The following is an 18,261-nucleotide window of genomic DNA, read 5'->3' as shown; positions in this document are numbered from 1 at the left end:
CATTAACTCAAAATTTGCCCTTAGGTGACCTATGATCTTCCAGCCTCAAGCATCTTTCTTGCATCTGAAATATGGAAATAATACTGACCATACAGGGTTTCTGAGGTACTGCTGCAAGAGGCACTCTGAATGTTCAGCACTATATAAATGTAATACAGTGTGAGGGAGTTTGGGGAATTTTTCCATCTCACCACTCACATTCACAACCACTGGGATACTCAATTCTACAATATAAGAACTCCCAACAAATTAAGGATGAGAAATCATAGAGGGGGGAGGGGAACAACTGGGAGATTTTTCCCATCTTCCATAACGTAATGGTATGTGCCAGATGCGCACCTGGGATCAGCTAGTGGCTTCCTGCTCACCTAAACTTGAACCTCAGCAGTGGACCTCTACAAACACAACTGAACACAGCACAGACTACTCAGGTAAGGGGGAAAGTGGGTGGGAAACTAGTGCCAAACCAGAGCATTAAAGTGGAGATGACACTCTCCCCTCCTATGCTATATGGGGAGAATTTGTGGGTAAGGGTGTAAATTGGAAGAGAGGGTCCATCCTGGAAGCTATAAACTGTTAGGGGATTAATTAGGCCAATGTACTCCACCACCACTTTTGTCCATTTTTATTTTTTTCTCACTGGCCTGTATCTCCCAGTCTCCAAGAGGGCAATGAGGATGCTCACCCTTCTCCTGACTTTTGTAAACAGGGTACAAACTAACATTTTTATAATACCACGGAAGTTTCCAATTCTAAATGCTCATTTGCATTAAAAAGTCGATGCAAACAAAAAAACTAGCACAACCAGGAGACAGAAGGTATCTCTTCTTTGCTGTGCTTCTTCTCTCTCAACAGGGAGCTTTTAACACAGGTAAGCTTTTCAGAAGGGAATCTTCCATCTGTGGTCTAAGGTACTATAGCCCGTTCTATCTCCTTGTTCCCCTGCAAGTATAAGTCCGGCGATACACACCCTTGACTTGGAGCCGCAATCTGTCTTTTCCGTACACTCACTTAGTCATATACATTGATAAGGCTTTCTAAACAAACAGTAATCTCTTTCATTTAAGTAAGGGGCACAGTTGGGATTTTCTATAAATCCCCTGCAGCAGAATTATTCCAGGGGTGCCTCCCACCCTGGATTTAGTACATCTGGTACAGCTATTTTCTATGCAAACAGAGAGGGCAGCTCAATATTCAGAGAATGTCACCAAAGGATGTCTGGACTGTCTTATTCCAACCCCCAACCCCCCCACTTAAGACAGTACAAAAAGTTCTGAACTAGTCTTATCTCAGTCAATGTTTTACACTAATGGAATTTAAGACAAGCTGTCTTAGGGATAAGGAGTTCTTCCATATAAAGACAAAAAGCTTCTATAAACCTAGTTAGGATTAAAATCAAATAAATTAAAATACATTCAATTGGATTATAAATTCAGAGTATGCTGTTTTTTGGCATCAAGAATTTAGAATATAAAATGCTAAACAAGTCATTTGCATTGCTAAAAAGAGTTAAGTGTAATTAAAAAACTAATCTACATCTCAGTTTCAAAACTGGAAACTGCTGGAAGCTATCTTGGGTCCCCACTGGGTAGAAAGGTGGAGTAACCAAAGTAAATAAATAAATGAAGTAATTAAATAAATAGCAATGCTAGTACTTACTTTAGAAATACCAATCAGTTATTAAACAAAACTTCCTATACTATTTTCAAAAACATCTTGCATAGATTTTTTAAAACACAAGAGGGCAATAATGAGACAAAAACATTTTGGAAAAATACATGTAACTGTTTTAAAAATAAATTGCACACACCATGGTGTTACATAAAAGAACAGAACTAGTATTTTAACACAATGGAATATTAAGGCCCAGTTATGCAAAGTTCATTGTTTGGTACATCGAATGATTTGACAAACCTGTTCATCTCAATCAGAGGTGTAGCTCCAAGGGGACCGGGGTGTGTGTGTGTGTGTGATGCACTGGGCACGTGCCCTTGTAGGGGTGTGGCGAGGGCGTTCCAGGGGTGTGGCTGGGGTGTTCCGGGGCAGGATGGGGGCAGAGGACACACCAGTGCACCAGCTGCTTTCCCCCCTTGCTATGCCTCTGATCTCAATTTTCCGAGACCCTTTCAGAAAGTCACATGCTAATCTGAGAGCTTAAAACGCAAGAGCCCCAATCAACAGATTTTCAAGCATTGAGACAACTATGCATAAAGTTCTCGATGCAAGAATCTCTCACCTCCTCTCTCACAGAGAGAGAAGAAACCACTGGCAAATTACATTTCAGACAGTGCTGATCACTGGTTGGAACAAAAGGCAGAACCTGGGAATCAGTCCCTCTCCCTTCCATCCCCCGTTCACCCCAAGGTTAGCACCACATCCACCTTTTCCAGTGTTGGATATGCCCCCCCCCCCTTGTATGTACTATCCTTGTGCTTATGCTGGCCAACAACCAGGAGAGTGATTTGCATAGGTTGGTTGTTTCTATGTACAGACTGTTGTTAGTAGATCAAGACATAAACAGGGACCATTTATATTGCGCCTTCAATGTATTGTTGAAGTGCTTCTCACGGTCGGACTTTATCATTTGGGTAGCTTGTGGGAAAGGACATTCTAGTAGCATTTCTCGATGTTTGCCAGATTTCTGGCTGGCATCTTCAGAGAGATCCCTCTGAAGATGCTGTTGCATGCAGTATAAATAGGAGAGAATGCCACAGATGCAGGCTAAACGCCAGGAGAGAGAATGTCGCTGGCAGAAACACGCCATATACAGCCCGGAAACCACACAGCACCCATTTATACTAATCTTTTAAAGCAGATTTCAATAATCAACAGTCTATATGAATAAATGAGTCACAGTATGCTGCAACATAATTTTACAATTTTTAAAGGACCCCCCCGCCCGCACATAAAAATTCACACACAAACATTAGATATTTTTCATTTAAAATATTACTTCTGTTAAAATTCCTCCAAAGTCCAAGTACAATTTGCTTGACTCAATGCCTGATTTTCACAGTTCCCCCCAAAAAACAAAACCCCAGCCCTATTTTGTTCACTCCAAACAGAATTTGCAAGTGGCACAAGCACTTCAGCCAGTAGGGCAATGACTTCCAATAGACTGACATTTACAATTTTAAACTTAGGGCAGAACTGATTATTGGACTAAAGATGAAGAAACAGAAGTTTATATGTGAGGTGCCCCACTGCCTGTTGTGCGGCTTGCTTGCCCTCAGTTCTGGGTTGCTCCCCCTCAATCATAAGTTTGACAGCATTTTTAAAAAGCCCTTTAAATGTTATATCAATATTCTTACACAGTGCGGCCCCTCTCCCTCCCTCTGCTGCAGTGCTGGACAGCTCGGGAGGGAGCTAAGCCAGGCTCAATCAATCATTAGCTATGGAGGAGGATGCCATGGCTGGGCAAGCCCCTCTCCCCCACTGCCTCCCCTCCAAGAAAGCAACAGGAGCCTGGAGAGTAGAAAAAGGAAGAGGGAAGAAGAGGGGCTATATTGATATTCTTCTCAAGATGGAAGATGGTCAGCTTTTTTCCTTTTGAGCCCTTTAAATTTTATATCAATATTTCTCACATTGTTATTGTGCAGGCTCATTATCATTATTTTTGGGGGGGATCAACCATCAATCCCTCAGAAATACCTGCAAGGAGTGTGGGGGAGGGGTGGGTGAAAGAAGGAATAGAAACCCCAAAGCAAGGGAAAATGTTGGTGTTTTCCTACTCTCAAGAACCGCAGGGCTTTCAGTATATGCAGCGCCGCCAGTGTAAGTGTGTCTGCAATGAAAACTCTGCTGGAAAGGAAATTTACCCTCATTGTGCAGCACAGCACCAGTGCATAATCAGCCTACATCTCGTTTAATAATTATATCTCTGAACTATGCTACTGAAAGCAATGGGACATCTGCAACACCACTTTAGAGATTATCATGCCAACCATAGAGTGGCCATGCCCATCTTTTCTGGCATCAAGAATGCTGCTCCTGGAAGAAATAGAAGACTTGGTGAGATCTGTTTTCAGTGAAGATCATAAAAGCAGAGAAATCAATAATTCCTTTTCCTGACTGTATGCACGATGGCAAGAAAACCCAAGCAGTAGAGGCTGGAAGTAATTTTTGTTTTGCTGGAAGCTGCTGGCCTTCAGACCTCACCTTCTTCTTGCTCTTTACTTACCTGTCCAGCAGTGGAGTCCATTGTCATGTTTTCCATTGGCTACGTCCTAAAACTTTTACCAGTGTTCTTGTTCCCATCTGGTTATGTGATACCAGCAGATAACCAAGCAACACTAAAAGCATAAGGAGAAAGGTATTCTTATTTAGATTTTGCAGCACCCCCGCCCCCACTGGCATTAAGATAATTGAGTTCAACAAAAGTTCACTTGCATTCCCTTCCACCCTTTTACATAACATGTACATGTGTGTGCATATAATATATGCATGTCCACACACCTACTTTAGACTTCTTATTCTACAGCAGCTGTCTTCAAGCTTACCAGCCTTGGGGCTCTGATATGGAACTCAAGACCAAAATATGTGACATGTTATTAGCCCTAAAAAACCTACGGGGTAGTGCATATGGTTCATAGTCACATCTTCCACAACTACTTTTCTAAACAAAATAAACAATGGCTTCTCTAAGGTGTGTTAAGTTCTGGTAAGGGGGAGAAATAGGAACTCACATCGAAGCAGCAAAATAATCCATTTTGGGGGGAAATGGTATGGGCTGCCTTAAGTACTCTCATAGGAGAATGTGCAGGACATACGGTATACTTTAAGATAATATGTTGGGAGGAGAATGTGCCAATTTTCTCTTTTACAAGGGGAAGCAAGCATCACATCTGATGTCTTCATTTCTATCCTTTTTTCTGTCCAGATGCAGAAAGGCAAATCAGGCAAATCTGGTGCACAAGAAGGTATTTTGGTAAACACAGCTACAACTTATGAAATCTCTCTGTAATGCAGCTATAATAAATGTAGAAGTCCTTGCTCCCCCTTTGATTCTGGGAACTCTTTTTTCTCCCTTCTGTTTGTTTTAAACTAAACATAAAGGAAATAGTGATAGTAAAACAGAACTAGACTGCTTTGAGTGACATCCTACAGTACATCCCAACCAAATGACTGAATAGCAATACCACAGAGCTGTGAAGTATTACATGGCAAGATTCAAGCCACTCAGTACTTGTGGACTGCAAACTAAAACCTCATTTTCCACATTTAATTTAATTTATTTTACTAAAATGAAAAGTGAAGTACAACTAATTCTATAGATCAAACAAAAAGTAAAAATAACATGGTGTTAGAAGATTTCAAAAGACTCTTAACTCTGCACATCATGAGTTTACAAGAATGTTATATAATATAAGGTTATGGAAACCAGATGACTCCTGATCTTTAAAATAGGAATTAGGCCATGGAATAGGGAGTCCTGAGCATAAATCCTTGCTCCACCCTAAAGTCTAACCTACCTCAGAGGACTGTCATGAGGATAATATGGGATAACCCTCACATAGACTATGGAGAAAGGATGGAACAAGCACAATACACTATCTGAGATGCTATTTACATTTCAGCTTCTACAGACTTTCTAACGTCTCTCCCTTTTTCATGTTTATGTTGTTTATGGTGAAGGTTTCTAAAACGCCTCTTATGTAAGACATAAGGAGCTGGCTTATACTGAGTCATAGCATTGGTCTGTCTAACATAGTGCCTGCTAGTCTAACTGACAGTGGCTTTCCAGGTTTGGCAGCAGAGGTCAATTCTCCCCCTCCCCCTCACCTCCCACCCTGATCCTTTTAGCTTTGTGGTCAGGGTAGGCTATTAGGGAATAGAGTCACTTCCATCCTACCCCCTTTCCAGCTGTCAGAACATATGACTTTATTCCTGAGAAGAACTTGGCCAAACTGAAGGTTCTGTACACTGTCTATTATTAACAAATAAATGGGCCAATATACAAGGAATGCAGCCAAAGACAAATTCTTTCACTTATAAACAGTGTAGGGTGATCAAGAGGTCTGGAGAAAAATATTCTGTTCCTTTAATTGAGGCTTAATTCATATTGGGGTGCTGCGTGGTTTCCGGGTTGTATGGCCACGTTCTAGCAGCATTCTCTCCTGACGTTTGCCTGCATCTGTGGCTGGCATCTTCAGAGGATCTGTATCCTCTGATATCTATCAGATCCTCTGAAGATGCCAGCCACAGATGCAGGCGAAACGTCAGGCAAGAATGCTGCTAGAACACGGCCATACAGCCCGGAAACCACACAGCACCCCAGTGATTCCGGCCGTGAAAGCCTTCGACAATATATTAATTCATATTATTTTAACATGCAATATCAGACAAAGCTTCAACTGACCATTTCTAAATGTTAAGTCTCAGTAAAAGATACAGGGCATTTCCCCCGACCCCTGATCTGTTGGCAGCCCTCAATGAGCATTTTGACAATGTTAGCAATATTGCAAGAGTTACTATGAGAAAGTAAAACATAACTACAAGTGCTTTTTTGTTATTTAACCTTGAAACTCTGCTGTAAACCCTGCCTCCTCAATATCTGAAGTCTGTGTATGCCTCCTTCACTGAAATGGCACCCCTGAACTTAACACAAACTATGTATGGGCTAAACCACAGGGCTCTATGGTGCAGATCCCTTATGCATTTGACAGTGGAGGTTGTGCATTTGTACTTCTCAACTAACCTATCCTTTCCGTTTCTACACTAGCTAGAAAAATGTGCCTTGCAATCATGATTAGTAAAAATGAACAGCCACTTTGATTAAAAATATTAAGATCAATCCACTGGGAACCTGACTGCTAGGCTTGTTGAAATTAATGGTTCGGTTCAAGGAGGCTTAAGCAAGAGGCAGTCCCAAAGGACTGCCCCTGCTGCATGTAATTACAGAAGGAGAACTCAAAGTGCTGTGGGTGCTGCTAAGAAGAAAAATTATACATTTGAAACTGATGAATTACTAATTGAAGCAAAATGCACTCATACCCACAAGAAAACCACAATTCTGAGAACACAGAGATTTCATAAGGACCACTAACGGCAATCAATTTGTCCTGAAAGTCTAATGAAACAGATTTCTACCCTAGATGCCTCTTCCCCCAAAATTATTTTGAATGCTGGGAAGCATTTGTTTTCAACCTTTTCAGACCCAGGACCCACCTCACATCTCAGTCTTTGACTCAGATCCCACTTGTTTTATTTTGTTACTTATTGTACTATCAGACTGTTCTTTTTTTTTGCTTCACCTGTCTATCCAGACCATCTTTCTTCCACTTGCCCTTTCCCTGTTTTTCCAGAGGACGGGTATGATGCTAACTGAATGACCCTCTTTTGATATGGAACAAACTGAGGTTTTAACTAGTAGGTTCTAAGACCAACATTGTTGTTTATTCAGAACTAAGTACCTCTGAGTTGAGCAGAGTTTACTTCCAAATAAAAGCATGCTTAGGACTGCAGTCCTATCTTGGGGAGAAGTCACCACCACCCACTTCGGTGGGGTTGGTGCCACAAATTGATTGTCTCCTGCTTTGAACAAAAATCAAATACTGAGAATTTACAAAATATACTGGTGACAAACACCACCACCACCACTATGCTATCCATCAACAAAAGTTTTTCTACATTCTTCTTGGCACGTTTGCAGCTATTCCTTCAATCCATTCTCATATCTTCCCTAAGTTATTGGCTACTTAGGAATCTTATTTGCGCCAACACCAATCTAATGTACCCTGAATGCCAACTTCCACCATAAATACCACCGAACAGAGGATCTCCAAAACCCTTTCTTAGTTACAGATCAACTGTGGCATTCCGGTGAATAGTCCTACCGTTTTTTTCTGGCCCAGACAAACTCTCTCTCCCCCAAAATCCACAGACAAACAAAATCAAGCCCAGCAACATTACAAGCTGTTGCCATGCATAAGAGTTATGTAGGACCTGACATTACACCATAGCAGTAATGATCATGTGTCTCATGGGCAGGGAACAGGCAGGAGGACAAGATTGGTTAGTGAAAGGGGAGTTAAGGATTTATTATTTTCCACAACCCTTAGTAGTCCACAAGGAAGTTAAGGATTTATTATTTTCCACAACCCTTAGTAGTGAGGAACAAATAAGGGAAGGGATAGCATTTGCTATATTAAAAAACAACCAGTAACTTAAAATCAGAGGTGTGGCAGTGGCAAAATCAAGGCCATAGACCAGAACCTCTGTCACTTATTGGCTACAGAGAGCAAACACCCCTATGTTTTGTTAAAATATAACTGACTAGACTGTCAGGAAATGAGTGGATGATGGAGATATCCTTGACACTGCAGCCAAATAAATTGTCCCCTACAAACAAATGAAGGAGAATGCCTATATGCTCTCCTGGCATGGGGGAGGGAAAAAGCATAGAAGTTCCAAAGAGCTGATCAGTTCCCCCCAACATGACAAATACCTTGACCCTGGAATGTTTAGCAGTTTTGATCACCACTGTAATCCATATCTCAAATGAAAGGTGACTAGAAACTCCTCCCAGTCCCACACATATGGGATCTGATTGTAGAAACTGAATGAGTGAGAACAAACAAATACAAATACAATACCTTTAATGGCATATAAAAAGTGGTAAAATGCAAATTATGTTAAAACCAATTGACTATTTGTATTTGTATTTGAATGAGTGAGAAATGAATTGATTGCTGACTGCAGGAGTTGCAGAGTTAAGACAGGGCAGCGAGAACACTTTTAAAAGCTGAAGCTCTATGATCAGAAAATCAGTTCCAATAAACTTGCCCCTTCCCTGTTTGCTTGAATCACTTTCAAGCAAATGTGTACAGCATCAGCTGACATGCATTGTATCATCCTGTTATAAGGCAGCCTTAAAGGGTCAGCACAGCACTATGGATAGCACTGGTTTTTGGACAGGGCAAACACAGATTGTAATCTCCAGACAGCCATAAAACTCACTGTTTTATGAATGTAAGGATACATATTAAACAAGACCCCCATACTAACAGGGACATCCACAGACTTTCAGCATTGAAGATCCTGCAGAGAATGGTCATGAAATGGTCCCTGATTTGCCTTTCTGCATCTGCACAGAAAAAAGCCTCTCTTAAAAGGTACAAGCTCCCTTTTTCTGAGTTTAGAACTGGTAACCTGCAGCTACAAATTTCAGCATCTCAAGCAGCCTACCCCAGTTCGGCAGGTGAAGTATAAAAACTAAATGGCACCTTCCCTACTCTGTATGTGCCTGTAACATAAGTAATAATAACTGAATCACTTACTGCTTTTTATTCCATCCCCGCCCTCCACCCATGGCATGTAACGATTCTACTCATCTCTACACTAGGCACTACAAAAGACAACAGAAACGACAAACAACCATTTGTTGCGAGGGAAAAATCAAAGATTGCCAGATCCAGTCGTGGACCAGAGTAATCGCTCGTACCAACCAATCGAACAACTCCAAGAAGGCGGGCTTGGACCACCTCAGCAGCCAAGGAGCCCTTGGAGGGAAAGTCTGCCAGGCAACCGCCGAGCGGGGCGATTCCCAAAGCAAACCTGGACCCGACCAAGCGCAAATGCCAAGCGGCTCCCAGGCAGCCAGCGGGAGCTCCTCCTTTTGGGATACTCACCCCAGCCAGCCTGGAGACTCCTCCGTCTTCCTCTTCCTCCTCCTCCTCCGTCGGCTCCTCCCTCTAGATGTTTCATGTAAACAACATCCAGGCTATATTTACAATCACTTGACTGGAAGGGAGCGGTGCCAGGATTCTTAAGGAAAATAATAGTGCGCAACATTTTAAAAGGAACACACCCTCCGCCGGGGAAGCCACTCGCGCCCCACACCTCCTCCCTGCCCCCCATCGCCGCAAGTAGCGGAGAGCGCCGTGCTCGACCGAATCCAAACATCAATGCCTTAATCCAGCAGCGATGGGACAAGGCTCCAATTTCTCCGCTTCCTTCCCCGGTGCTCGTGTTCCCCCCGCCCTAACAATTTCTCTTTAGCTCCCATCCCTATTTTTTTTTTTTTAGCTCCCATCCCTAAAGTGCGCACGGTGGTGAGAGCAGAACAGCCAGCTGTAGCAGGACAACGCTTGTAAACAAAACCCAGCTTCTCCAGCTGTGCACCGCTACGGGCGATCGCGCTTATTTCAAGGGGGTATCCTGATGCTTTTGCAATGCGATCCAAGAGCCACCCCTCCACCCAGGCATCTCTCCCCCCCCCCCCTCCAATGTTTTCCTCTGTATAAAAATTAACCAACCTCGAGCTGGGCTGTCCAGCACAGCCTAAAGGTGCATTGAGAGCGGACAGCTCGGGAATTGGGATGCCAGGTTGCAACGCCCTGCAATAAACACCCTCGCTCGTCCCCTCCCTGATTCCCCCCTAACTCTCCCACAAGCCGCTGCCTTCTGCCCACCCACCTTTCCAGCCGCGTCTTCTACCCCCTCTTTTTTTTCTTTGTTCTTAGCGATCTTTGCATGAAGATTATCTAATGACGCAGCAATAGACTCGCCACAACGTGACTGTCGCCATTTTTCTGTTTTTATTATATCTCTCGCACGCTGCCATGTGATGTGATAGAATTTTTTTTAAAAAAAAAACCCCACACACACTGATGCAAAAAAAAAAAAAAACTTCCGGGTCTCATGACCAGAAAAAGAACCAAACAAAGAGGAGGGAGACAACTTCAGATAAGCGTTGTTTGAGCCCCTCTTTCGGCCAAGTGAGAGTGTCGGCTGGGAAACGCGCGGAGCATCGCTTGGAACCCGGCAGAACTAGTCAGCGGCGAAAGCGCTTTACCTCTGAGTCCCATAGGAACTCAGTTGTTATCGTGGCATCAGTGGCAGTTCAGATGATATCAAAACAGAACTGGTTCCCCTGGAAAAAAATGCCACTCGCTCCCTATCAGCACTAGTTTCTGCGATTTGATATCACAGAAGAATAGCACAAATTAAATTTTATTCCCCCCCTTCCCAAAAAAAGTTGCATGACAATTCTGAACACTTGTTTCATATCTGTTAATTTATAGAATGCATTCCTGGCTTGGCAGATTTTCTTTACTACACCATGACTAAAGTGCTGTGACATCTTAGAGGCCAAAATGTTAGAGCCCCCACACTCATTCATCACTGAATTTGATCATAGTTTGATTACTCATGCTGCTTACAGGCTCATAGTGGAACGTATGGGCTGACTCCATTTGAAAACACTCAGATTATTCCAGGGGGCTTATTAAATTATGTTTCTGGTGTTTGATTTTGATGGCTCATATTTCCCATGCACTGGATGCCATGCTCATCAAATAGAGAACATGCTCACAGGGAACCAGCACTAACAGGTTTTTAATTAATGCCAAAGAAACCACAACGGAAGTCCTTCTTTTGGAATATTTCACAATTCAATATAATTTACTAGTTACAGGCTTGGTTTAAAAGCATGTTCTAGTCCCAAAACAGCAAGCCTTTCTCTATAATGGCATGCTTGCCTGCTTAGCATCTATGGATATGAGAATTTCAGTGGATTACTGATTGTCTTAGCAAAATATTGCAAGGTCTTTAAAAGACAATGGATCAGTACTCCTCTTCTATACAACCAGAGGGACTTTTTAATACTGAATGGCTCACAATTTCTTACTTTTTGCCAAGCAACCTGCTTTGTTACTGCTGCTTCTATGTTAACAGGCTGGAGAAAAGTGCTTCAAGAAAAAAGAGGCTGATTTAGTCTTACTGCAAAGAATGACAGTGAGACTGAACAAAATAAAGGGTGGTGGCAGAGAGGAGCATCTGGGGCCTGTCAGGTATCTCTGTAGTCCTCGACGGTAACAATGAAAACATAAGAATAAATTATGTTCGTCAAATGGCTATAGAACAGCAACAACGATGCTAATAAAACTGTGGCCCTTCGTCACAAGCAAGGACATGTTTTATAGCATATAAAAGACAGAGTGTTTCATGGCCTAGAGCCCACTTGCTCAAATGCATGAAAGGAATCTTCAGCCAGCAATTTTGGCAGCAGACTAATGAGTACTCCTCAAAAGATTTTCCAAGTTCCTAAATCTCTACATGACTGCCTAAAGGGCAGACTTTTAGCACTGCATCCTACTGCATACTCTTGTCCTCTTAGATGGGGTGCTGCACATGTTCTACATAGTGGGAGAGGTTCAGGACTGCTTCATTTGGATATTTGCATTCTCTCATATTTTTCAAGAAATAAATTAACAAAATAAGAATCAGACTAAAATGTATTTTGGAGAGTCTACTTGTGTCCCTCTAATAACGTAGGTATTTTAAGCAGACATTCAGGGCTAAAGTAGAAGCAGCCTTCACAACATCAGTCTTCTGAAAATCTACCTAGCTATACACAGGGACATCTAAATGGTTCTTGCAAAACAAAATTAAGCCATTAAAACCAGAAGCTTATCAAGGGGAAATGGCACCCGGGGGCAATACCTCTGGGTGCCCTCCCTGCCCCTGCATCCCCCCCATGCTCAGGGGTGGGGCTCGGGGTGGAGGTGGGGCTCAGACCGAGTTCTGCCCCTGCCTCTCTGCAGGCCAGCTCCTGCCATCCCCAGGGCCTGGGGAGGACAAAAGCCAGCCTGCATGGAGGCCAGGGGGCAGTGGTGTAACGCAAAGGGGACAGGGAGGTGCACAATGCACCGGGCGTGTGATGGTGTGGGGGCATGGCGGAGAACAGGGTGCAGGGCTCATATGTGCTGTGGGCGCAGTTCTCCCTCACTATGGCTCTGCCAGGGGGTGGGGTTTGGGGGTAGCAGGCGATCCAGGCAGGCACTGTAGTCGCCCACCGCAGAGCCCCGCCTCCCTGCAAGGGGGAACTCTGTGGCAGGCGACTGCAGTGCATGCCGTTTTGTCATGTAGGGGTGTGCGCAGTGTCCCCCCAGGTCCAAAAGGTGTGCACCTAGAGACACTATAGGCCATATGCCTCTGATTAAATTCTCAGTTCTAATCTTTTGTGGTAACCATCGGGCTATGGGGCTGCCAATTTTACAGGCCACCTCTCGAGTAGTTTAATCTGGTTAAGGCCTGCCCACTCTGGGGGTAAGGGGTAGGGAGTGGGGCATAATCTGGTCCTGGCCCACCCACCCTGGGGAGGAAGGAGGGGGAGGGAGGAGAGAGTTCAATTTTTTAGCATTAGCCAGTGAGGATTTTCTGGACATGGAGGTAAACATTACTTCAGCGTAAAAATGCTTAGGCTTTGGCAATTAAAATAGTGAATAAAATGATCCCAACTTGCTGTCTGGTGGAACCTTTAAAACCAATAAAGTTTTATTCTTGGTATAAGCTTGCGCATGATGCACACTTCTTTAGATATCTGAATAAGTATGCAAGCACACGCAAGCTTATATCAAGAATAAAACTTTGTTGGTCTTTGTTGGACTCAAACTTTTTTCTGCTTCTTCGAATCAAAGCGGCTACCCACCTGATGATGAAGAATGTTGATTAATACAGAAAATAAGTTGCTATTTGGTTGTGGTGGGTTTTCCAGGCTGTGTGGCTGTGGTCTGGTAGATCTTGATCCTAATGTTTCACCTGCATCTTGTTCCTAATGTTTCGCCTGCATCTGTGGCTGGCATCTTCAGAGGTGTATCACAGAGAAACAAGGTGTATCACAGAGGAACAAGATCTACCGGACCATGGCCACACAGCCCGGAAAACCCACCACAACCAGTTGAATCCAGCCTTGAAAGCCTTCAACAATAAGTTGCTATTTGTTTCTCCATTACAGCAGTTAGCCACAAATATTCAATTGCACTTAAGGCAGGAATTTATGCTATGATTAATCTTAAGAGATAAATCTACTTTCCAGATGTTCCCTTGGAACCAAACAAAAAGTTTCGGAGCGTAACCATGCTGGTCTGCAGTCAGGGACGTAGGTATAGATTTTTTATGGGGGGGTTCGGGGTGAGGCCACACCTCCACCCGCCCCTAGGGCATGGCCACGCCTCCCCAAGCCCCGCCCCTGGCCTAGCGCTTATGAAGGCAGCTCTCCGAGGTCTGGGATGGCAGACTCCCCTTCCCTGCCCCATCCCTCTGGGCTGAGGCATAGAGGGAAAATGGAGCCTGGTGCAAAATCTGAGTTTTGCGCCGCCACCCCCCACCCCCCGGGCAGCTGCTGTGATGCTGGAATCCACCCCCAAACAGCATCACTTTCAATGGTGTTTAAACTAGAGAGCCCAAATTCTCCTTTTAAATCCACCTTAAAGGGAGAATCTGGGGTCCCTAGTTAAACAACATTGAAAGTGATGCTGTTTTGGGGTGGATTAGCACCCACCATGAAACAGCATCACTTTCAATGTGGCATAGTGGTTAAGAGTAGGTGCATTCTAATCTGGAGGAACAGGGTTTGATTCCCTGCTCTGAGCTGTGGAGGCTTATCTGGGGAATTCAGATTAGCCTGTGCACTCCCACACACGCCAGCTGGGTGACCTTGGGCTAGTCACAGCTTTTCGGAGCTCTCTCAGCCCCACCCACCTCACAGGGTGTTTGTTGTGAGGGAGCAAGGGCAAGGAGATTGTAAGCCCCTTTGAGTCTCCTACAGGAGAGAAAGGGGGAATATAAATCCAAACTCTTCTTCTAAACTGAGGACTTCAGATTCTCCCTTTAAATCCATTCTGAAGGGGGTGGATTTAAAAGAAGAATCTGGGGAAATTTGGGGATGCCTGCTGTCAGGGTGCAATGGTTAAGCTAGAAGCACCAAACTTTCAGTGTATCTTTAGGAGTCTCTCCTTATGATACCACCCAGGTTTGGTGAAGTTTGGTTCAGGGGGTCCAAAGTTATGGACCCTCAAAGGTGTAGCCCCATCTCCTATTTGCTCCCATTGGAAACAATGGGGGATGAGGGCACCCCCTTTGGGAGTCCATAGCTTTGGACCCCCTGGACCAAACTTCACAAAACCTGGGTTCTATCAATAAGAGACTTTCCTAATAATACATTTCAGGTTTGGTGAAGTTTGATTCAGGATGTCCAAAGTTATGGACCCTCAAAGATGTAGCCTTCATCTTCTATTAGCTCCCATTGAAAACAATGGAGGATGGGGAACTCCCTTTGGGAGTCCATAGCTTTGGACCCCCTGGACCAAACTTCACAAAACCTGGGTGGTCTCAATAAGAGACTCTCCTGATAATACATCCCAGGTTTTGTGAAGTTTGGTTCAGGGGGTCCAAAGTTATGGACCCTCAAAGGTGTAGCCCCCATCTTCTATTAGCTCCCATTGGAAACAATGGAGGATGGGGGCACCCCCTTTGGGAGTCCATAACTTTGGACCCCCTGAACCAAACCTCACCAAACCTAGGTAGTGTCATCAGGAGATACCCCCAAACAATCCCTGAAAGTTTGGTGCTGCTAGCCCAAACAATGTGCCCCCTGTAGGCCAAAAACCGAAAAAGCACTAAAATGTTTTAAAAACCCACAAACGGGTGGGCGGAGCTTCGGACATGAATGGGGGGGTTTCAAACCCGAGAACCCCCCCTTACCTACGTCCATGTCTGCAGCAGAACAATTAGATTTCAGTCAATTAGCATCTTAAAGGCCAATGAGATTTTCAAGGTATAAGCTTTTGAGAGTCAAAACTCTCGAAAGCTTATACCCTGAAAATCTCGTTGGTCTCTAAGGATTTGAATGTTATAGAAATGTAATAGAAATATAGAAACAGAATGTAATAGAATCAAACATGATTATGATCTTTGACAATAGACTGAAGTAGCTGGGCAAATGGTCCGTTTCAAACCAACAGGACTTCTAAATATTGTGACACAGATTCTCTTGTCTATTACATTCAATATGGCCTGTTGAATCAAAACAATATTAACTGATTACAAGGCTAAGTGTGGGAGAAGAATGACTATCCCAAAATTTGAAGAGAACTAAGAAAGAAATGCTACAGAGGGGTTCTCAGAATCCCACTCAGCTCTGTTCAATTGGGCTTACTTCCAAAAAAGTGTTCTAAGGATTATATTGTAAATCAACTGATATTGTTGTTCAAATTAATTAAAATTATGATTGCCAAGAAGAGAGCCTGTTTGGCATAATAGTTAGAGTCAGGAGACTCAGGACAAGCCTTTTTTTTTCCTACTGAGCACACACACAACGGCCTCCAATGATGTGGGATCTAGATTCATTTTGAACTATAAACCTTCCCTTTAGTTTTCCAGGTTTTCTGAGATAGCTAGCCACTAGGTTAGATCCTCTCACATACTCAGGATTCTACCCACACCAACCTGCCCTTTCCCAAGAGTCAGACTAAGACTGCAGTTCTATACATGCTTTTCTGGGAATAATCCCACTAAGTAAAATAGGACTTATTTCCACGTAGACTTGCTTAGTAAATAGCTCTGTAAATAACACAAGGCCTGCTCATTACCAGATACCAGCCTAGCCATAGGACATTCTGTTCTGTCTCAGAGACAGAGCTAAACCACTCCACCCCACAACACAGCAAAGCTACCCTCCACTCTGTCTACTCTGAGCCACATCATCAGAACTGTCATTGCTTTCTCCCTGAGGCAGAACTCAGCTCCTGTTCTCCTGTGTTCCCTTCAGCATCTCATCCAGCTTCTCAAAGGTGACTGGATGATCAAGCAGCACTCCTTGTTGCTGATTTTCCCTTCAGGGGCAAGATAGATTCCTGTCCATCACAGTTGCATATGTATGCTGTGTGACATTTTTAATGTGCATGGCCAAAAGACTGATGTGTCTGTATGGTATGTATGCACCTACTAAATTGTTGGTAAAGGCCCTGCAGAAGTGATGTTAATAGATGAGTTCAAGTACTTCTCAGTTTGGTGCTTTAAGTACCTAATGAAGTTTAGTTAGGGATGTTTGAACTTTTTTTGAACAGTACCACTAGACATTGATATAGAGGAGTTCAACTGCCTTTGAAGGTTGAAATAGCAGATAGCGCCTGTGTTTTCATCCAAAGTATGCTGAAATATCTAGAGAATATTGAATTTCTATTAAATAAGGAAAAAAAACATTATTATCAGTTCAATACAAGTACAAAAACAAAATGCATACCAAGGTATACAAGATATATTGTTTTAAGAATCTGGGTGACATATTTATGGGCAGAAGGTCCCCAGAACTGTTGGTGCAAAAGTAAATAGGATACTTATGTCACCTTCCTTCCTAACAAGATTTTATTCCAATAGAAAATTTCCTGAACTCCAGCCCACTTCCAACTGGAACTGAACTTGTAGCTGTTGATTATAAGTTCTTCTACAGTCCTTCGCTATGGATTTGGTGGGAGTTTCCTTAAGCAGGGTTGCTAATTTATCTGGAGGAAAGAAGTTTTTTCTCCTTGAACCGTAATTGCCTGGCATTTACCAGGCCATTATTTATCTCTCTACTATGAAAAGATTCAGTTGAAGGGACAAGACATTGTACTTCAGGCAGGGCCCAATACTATTCCTTAGAGATTCATATTCTGTATAGGCTACAGGATACTTAAAAGCAAATTGCCATTTAAATAAACCGGACTTGCTTCCGAATAGCATGACTACAAATCTTTGCCCTTTACTCTGCTTTTACTTAGTTGCCGGTAGGTGGAACCACTACCCACAACTTCCATCATGGTGCTGTGATTTAAAAACCCATGTTTATTAGCAAAAATAGTTTAATTGTTAAAATCATTTTTGTTAAAACCGTAAAGATAACCTCTGTCCTCCTCTAAGCTGCTTGCTTTTGATTAAACGTAATATGAAATAATGCTTGCGCCTTAACCCCCATTTTAATTTAAATATCACACTTTGCCCAGTTACACCTATATTCCACTCTGTTTTTTCCGTCCTATGAGAAGGTGGGTGGAGAAGGGCGGGATAGTGTCTATATTTAATGGCTGATGGGATATGTAGTCTATTTGTGCGGCTGTGGAGGCAAAAAGGCTTTTGAAAAATCAAAAATCAGGACTACAATTCCTAACATTCTTTGCTCCATAGGGGGCGAGGTTCGATGGCCTGTTCTCTACCACTAGTATTTCTTTTCCCTGATGATGGACTGAGGTTATTCCTGCGTGCGAACGGGCTGAGTAATTGGGAAGAGCAATTTGCGTTTGCAGAGACTGGGTCTCTTCTCTTAAAGGCGCAGGCGTGCCCATGGGCTAGCAAGAGAGAAGCATTACTATCTGTTATTTTTGATTGGGGTCGATAAGATAACATGTGAAGAATATTTTAAAACGCCATTTTGCAGGCTTATTTTTTTGGGGATTTCTCCCCTTTTTGTAACGCTCGAAAGAAGGGGTGAGTTGACTGCCT

The 18,261-nt window shown here is 43.2% G+C and overlaps 2 protein-coding genes across 5 annotated transcripts in view; one reads left to right on the top strand and one right to left on the bottom strand.

The window, feature by feature from the left end:
- The window catches only part of JAK1 (Janus kinase 1), a 96,300-nt gene extending 85,708 nt beyond the window's left edge, over positions 1-10,592 (bottom strand). The window contains exons 1-3 of one of the 3 annotated variants that reach the window (XM_048499036.1): positions 10,417-10,592; positions 9,630-9,765; positions 4,181-4,292 (exon numbers count right to left, since the gene is read on the bottom strand). The gene's annotated coding sequence lies outside the window, so the exon portion shown is untranslated. Of the gene's footprint in view, positions 1-4,180; positions 4,293-9,629; positions 9,766-10,256; positions 10,380-10,416 lie in introns of those variants that run through there. The other 2 variants (XM_048499039.1, XM_048499038.1) reach the window with 2 other exon arrangements.
- Positions 10,593-18,004: 7,412 nt separating this feature from the next.
- Positions 18,005-18,261, top strand: part of AK4 (adenylate kinase 4) — a 53,473-nt gene continuing 53,216 nt past the window's right edge. For both annotated transcript variants that reach the window (XM_048497658.1, XM_048497655.1), the window contains exon 1: positions 18,005-18,246. The gene's annotated coding sequence lies outside the window, so the exon portion shown is untranslated. The remainder of the gene's footprint in view (positions 18,247-18,261) is intronic.

The sequence above is a fragment of the Sphaerodactylus townsendi genome, linkage group LG05 (genome assembly GCF_021028975.2).
Source record: "Sphaerodactylus townsendi isolate TG3544 linkage group LG05, MPM_Stown_v2.3, whole genome shotgun sequence".
NCBI lineage: Eukaryota > Metazoa > Chordata > Lepidosauria > Squamata > Sphaerodactylidae > Sphaerodactylus > Sphaerodactylus townsendi.
Note: the sequence above shows the minus strand (reverse complement) of the source record. Positions and strands in the feature narration are given on the sequence as shown.